The sequence below is a fragment of the Stegastes partitus genome, unplaced genomic scaffold, assembly GCF_000690725.1.
Source record: "Stegastes partitus isolate 25-593 unplaced genomic scaffold, Stegastes_partitus-1.0.2 Scaffold522, whole genome shotgun sequence".
Taxonomy (NCBI): domain Eukaryota; kingdom Metazoa; phylum Chordata; class Actinopteri; family Pomacentridae; genus Stegastes; species Stegastes partitus.
Genome location: NW_007578253.1, coordinates 389090 through 394991, shown reverse-complemented (window position 1 = coordinate 394991; position 5902 = coordinate 389090).

Sequence of the window (5902 nt, the reverse complement as noted above, 5' to 3'; positions counted from 1 at the left end):
CATCGGCCGACGACCAATCAAAGGCTGGAAAATGCTCGCAGGGTGCATTCACGGATTTCTGGTAATCACAGGTTTGACATGGTGCGTTTAATTGCTTTGAAACACGATCAAAGCTGACATCTGAAGGCAGATGCTTAAATAATGTGATTCAATGGCACTAAGTTGTGTTAAAAAAGAATGAAAACAGAATTGTATATACAGCATGTAGCCGTCAAGCAAATATTTAACTCATTATTTCCACAAAGTATTCTGAGAAGATATATCCTGTTTGAAACTTATGATTTCTTATTTATTTCCGTTCTTCAAATCAAAACCAACCATAAAACCATAAATTAGAGAAGATAGGCAGATGCGTTGTAGAAAGGCTTATTTATTTGTTTATTTGAGCCTGAAAAATAAACTTCCTCTACAGTCAGGTGAGTTATCTGAACATGAACGTTTAGTTTAGATCTCCATTCATTACCAGTTCATTACACTATATTACTTGTAACTGTATAAGGGCCACAAGACCTGAATGGTCAAATGCAGGACCACAAATAAGATAAACTTTATTGATCGTGGTGGATTGTTATGATGGTGCAAATGCTTCAATAAAATGATATGTACGTTTACAGCATATTTAAAAACAGTCAGTGTGAGCTTACATGGTGGTCTGGGGCCCAGGGGTGTTTGTCTGTACTGCACCATTGGTAATCCAGTCCTGATAAAGGAATTAAATGGATCTGTGTCTGGGTGCTTTATCTAGGTGTTGTGGAATAAGACCAGTGGGTGGCACAAACAGCCTAGTCTTTATTCTTAGGTATTCACCAAAATGCCACCCATCATAGTATGGTTTAATACAACAAGAATATTTATGAAAGCTATACAATTGCAGTGGTACTACGGGACACTACTACCAATGCTGCTAATAGTTATTTTACAAGTTAACAAATATTACAAAAACTTGAGCTATGTATACAACAGAAGTGAAAATATGCCCGTGCAATATCACTTAAAGTCAAATTTTACTTTTAACTTTACAAACTTCAGAAAGACCACATAAAAACTGTAGAACTCAAAGAAGAGACTCAACAAAACTAAATATATCTGTGATCACCGAAACAAAATTGAACACAACTGAAGATATCTCATCTGACGATATGGTCCAAAAGTTCAGAGGAATAGGATAATTGATTTGTGAGACTTTAAAAAGATGGAAAATGATACGACACAGGATGATCAGAAACCGACTTAAATTCAATGGAGACATAGTTCAATTCAATTCAATTCAATTTTATTTGTATAGCGCATATTTACAACAACAAGTCATCTCATAGCGCTTCACAAAGGCAAAAACAGAAACACCCAACAATCCAAAACATCTGGATTCCCTATAAGCTTCAGCAGTCCGCAAGCAGTCCGCAACAGTGGGAAGGAACCGAAAACCCCCGCAGTTGTAGCAGTAATCACAATGAGCCGTCGATCTACTAATCACAGCTGCAGTGACAATCCTCCTAAAATGACATCACAGGCAGTGTGTTACTTGTACAGTCTTGCACTGAAAAACAGATGGCTAGTGCTCAAGACTTGGCACAGAGGTTATGAGTGGAAATCAGAGTTTCTGTGACAACTCAGACAGTGAGGACGTTGTATTATGTCATCCTTTATGGAGGATGCATGGTGTGGACAAGATGTTGGAAAGATGACAATTATAGATGGCACCGAGAAGGCCAGTGCATATATAAAAATACTTGCTGACAACATGACTCCCAGTCTGCAGAAGCTTAACAGAAGAGGAATATTTCAGCGTGTGTAGTATGAGTTCTTACTTTGGAACCTGCATTTTTAATGTAGTAAATTTAAACTGTTTAGTGATGAATCGTTTGACATTTAAGTGATATGGCATTCATTTATGTTGTATACTGCTGGTAATATTAGAAGTACTAGTGAGTAGCATTAATAAATCATCTACTTCTATCACTGTATGAAAACATGGATTTGCATAAACAAAATGGAAAATGGTGTACAAACATAATAAACTAGAAACCTGAAAAAACAAGACACACCTAAACCAAAACCATTCAGCACAGGTTTATAATTGTACGAATACTGCTTATACTGATAAATAACCTATAAGACAATGTTCACACACAGTAAAAGCGTGCTGTACAAAGGAATATATATAATATATATATAATAGTAAACAGTTCTGGTAAATGACATAGTCTTAGAGGTTTATTTAGTCTGAATCGTGGTTGTTTCTATTACGGAATGATTAAAGTGACACGAAAATCTTCAAATCCACTAATGTTACTCCTTCAGACCTGTTCACCACAGCACCCCTGTCAATCTCTCTCCCTCTGGAGGCACTGCTCTCTCTGCCTCCCTGTTTTTGTTTATTCTGCTTGGGCAGCCCGCTTAGGTGCGTTCAGGTGCTGCATTATTCACACTGAGCACAGCGTCTCTAATTAAACCCCCGAGAGAGGTAGGGGAAGGTAGCCATGGACAGACACAGTCAGGATATGATGTGGATTCCTGATTTAGACCACAACACTCACATAAGCTGCATCTATTTCAGCTCCAAACTGCTTTTTCTTGTTCAAATAACTTGGATCTGACTATACATCGACTTCTAGTGGTTTTTTCTACAATGTCCCACAAACCAGCAAACCAAATGAGATTATCTCCACCCATACATTCTTCCATTTTTTTATTCAGGTTCTGGTTGCAGTGGCAGCAGGCTAAGTAGGGCATTCCTCTCCCCAACAACATTTTCTAGTTTCCTCTGGAGGACCCCAAGGTGTTCCCTGGCCAGATGAGACATGCATTCAACCCTACCAATTTTTCTGGGTCTACCCTGGGGTCTCCATCCAGATGGATGTACCTCCAAAGGAAGGTGAAGTGGAGTTAGTGATTCCACTTGCCATCACTTGTCATTACACTTAGTTATTTGCCTTATTTATAATGCATTATTAATTTCCCTCTGGGACTGGGTGTAATGTTGGCGCCCTCTGCTGGGCCCCTTCAGACTTGAGGTGTGAGCCCTGCATTACGTTGCCAGTCTGCTGTATGGAGTCTCCGTGGCAGGTTGATTGGTAATGAGCTCTCCTTAAAATGTTAAATAAGTTGTTTTTTAGTGGCAAAACTTCTGGCTTGTGCAGGTGTTATACTTGTTAAAATAGAGGCCAAATGCTTCTGTGTGAATATGGGCTTGTTTACAGATAAAAGTACATCACGTTGATTGTAGCTTTACAAGTAATCTCTGCGGTGTCAGTGCTAACTAACAGTTAGCTGAATGACTTCTTCTGTGTTTTAGTAATTCCTGAATTTTATCATTGTGATGGTGGCTGTGAGACCTAACATCCATGTGTTTTACCAGTGCATGGCTTCTGTGAATAAGCGGCTGGTTGGAGTCAAGGAGTGAGTGGTCTGGGTTCACACAACACAGAAGAGAGAGAGAGTACACAACCGCTACAAAGGCACCCAGGAGATATCCTTATCAGATATTTGAATCACCTCAGCTGGCTGCTTTCGATAGGANGAAAATCTTCAAATCCACTAATGTTACTCCTTCAGACCTGTTCACCACAGCACCCCTGTCAATCTCTCTCCCTCTGGAGGCACTGCTCTCTCTGCCTCCCTGTTTTTGTTTATTCTGCTTGGGCAGCCCGCTTAGGTGCGTTCAGGTGCTGCATTATTCACACTGAGCACAGCGTCTCTAATTAAACCCCCGAGAGAGGTAGGGGAAGGTAGCCATGGACAGACACAGTCAGGATATGATGTGGATTCCTGATTTAGACCACAGCACTCACATAAGCTGCATCTATTTCAGCTCCAAACTGCTTTTTCTGTAGTTTTTAGTTTTTTTCAGAACCTCGCATTGTAGCTTTGGCAGCATCCCACATACACAGGGTTGTGCTACAGACCTGTTTCTATATACTTTTCACATGAAATAAGAGTATGTTTGCAAGTCTGGCTTGAGCTATGATGTTCATATTAAAGCTAAAGTTGTTAAAATAACTTGGATCTGACTATACATCGGCCTTTAGTGGTTTTCTACAATGTCCCACACACCAGCAAACCAAATCTCCACTCATTCATTCTTCCATTTTCTTATTCAGGTTCTGGTTGGCAGCAGGCTAAGTAGGGCATTCCTCTCCCCAACAACATTTTCTAGTTACCTCTGGAGGATCCCAAGGTGTTCCCTGGCCAGATGAGACATGTATTCAACCCTACCAATTTTTCTGGGTCTACCCTGGAGTCTCCACCCAGATGGATGTGCCTCCAAAGGAAGTTTAAGCGGAGTTAATTATTCCACTTGCCATCACTTATCATTACACTCAGTTATTTGCCTTATTTATAATGCATTATTAATGTCCCTCTGGGACTGGGTGTAACGTTGGCTCCCTCTGCTGGGCTCCTGCAGACTTGAGGCGTGAGCCCTGCATTACATTGTCAGTCTGCTGTATGGAGTCCCTATGGCAGGTTGATTGGTAATAAGCTCTCCTTAAAATGTTAAATAAGTTGGTTTTTAGTGGCAAAACTTCTGGCTTTTGCAGGTGTTATGCTTGTTAAAATAGAGGCCAAATGCTTCTGTGTGAATATGGGCTTGTTTACAGATAAAAGTACACCATGTTGATTGTAACGTTACAAGTAATCTCTGTGGTGTCAGTGCTAACAGTTGGCTGAATGACTTCTTCTGTGTTTTAGTAATTCCTGAATCTTATTATTGTGACGGTGGCTGTGAGACCTAACATCAGTGTGTTTTACAAGGCACAGGTTCAATGCAGCATTCCGTTGTAAGTCTGCTGTATCCTGTCTCTGTGTAATTCCTGGAGTTCTTTATCGTGAGGGGGCTGTGAGACCTAACATCAGTGTGTTTTACCAGTGCATGGCTTCTGTGAATAAACAGCTGATTGGAGTCAAGGACTGAGTGGTCTGGGTCCGGTTATTCACACAACACAGAAGAGAGAGAGAGTACACAACCGCTACAAAGGCACCCAGGAGATATCCTTATCAGATATTTGAATCACCTCAGCTGGCTGCTTTCGATAGGACGGAGTAGCAACTCTACTTAAACCTCCCTCCGAATATCCACTCTCTTAAGGCTGAGCCGAGCCAACCTATGAAGGAAACTCATTTTGGTCGCTTGTATCTGCAATCTCATTCTTTCACTACCAAGAGCTTGACCATAGATGAGAGTTGGAACAAAGATTGGCGGCTCAGCTCCTTCACCATAACAGTCCAGAACAATATTACTGCTGATGCTGCGCCAATCGATCTGTCTCATGCTTCATTTTCGTGTCTCTTGTGAACAATTTCCAAGAAACCTTAAACTCTTTCACTTGGGGCAGTAACTCATCCCAAACCCAGAGGGAGCAATCTAATGGCTTCTATGGCCTTAGGCTTGGAGGTGCTGACTCTTATCCCAAGCCGCTTCGCACTCAGCTGCAAACTGCCCCACTGTGTGCTGAAGATCATGGCTTGGTGAAGCCAATCACAGCTCCTTTAGAGTCGATGTACTATATGTAGATTTATTACCAGCATTAGGTGATGGTGAGAAACTTATGTGAGCTTATCAGACTGTATCCCTCTGTATAATGCACACACAAACTTAATTTAATTTCATGCCTAAGTTTTAAAGTTAACAGTCACAAAATAATCACGAAGATTGCAAACAACTACAAAGAGACATAAAACTGTTACACACAGACTCAGAGCAACCACAGAGATGAAAGTTACTACAAAGAGACACAGTTGACTGCAAAAAGCTGCAAAATAACTTAAATAACTTTGAGATGTGAAATGACCACACAGAGGTCAAACCATCTACAAAAGACGAAATGACTCACTTACTCATGATTCATTCACTTTGAGTAAAAAGAGATTTAAAATTAGAACAGATTCAAAACAAACATTAACA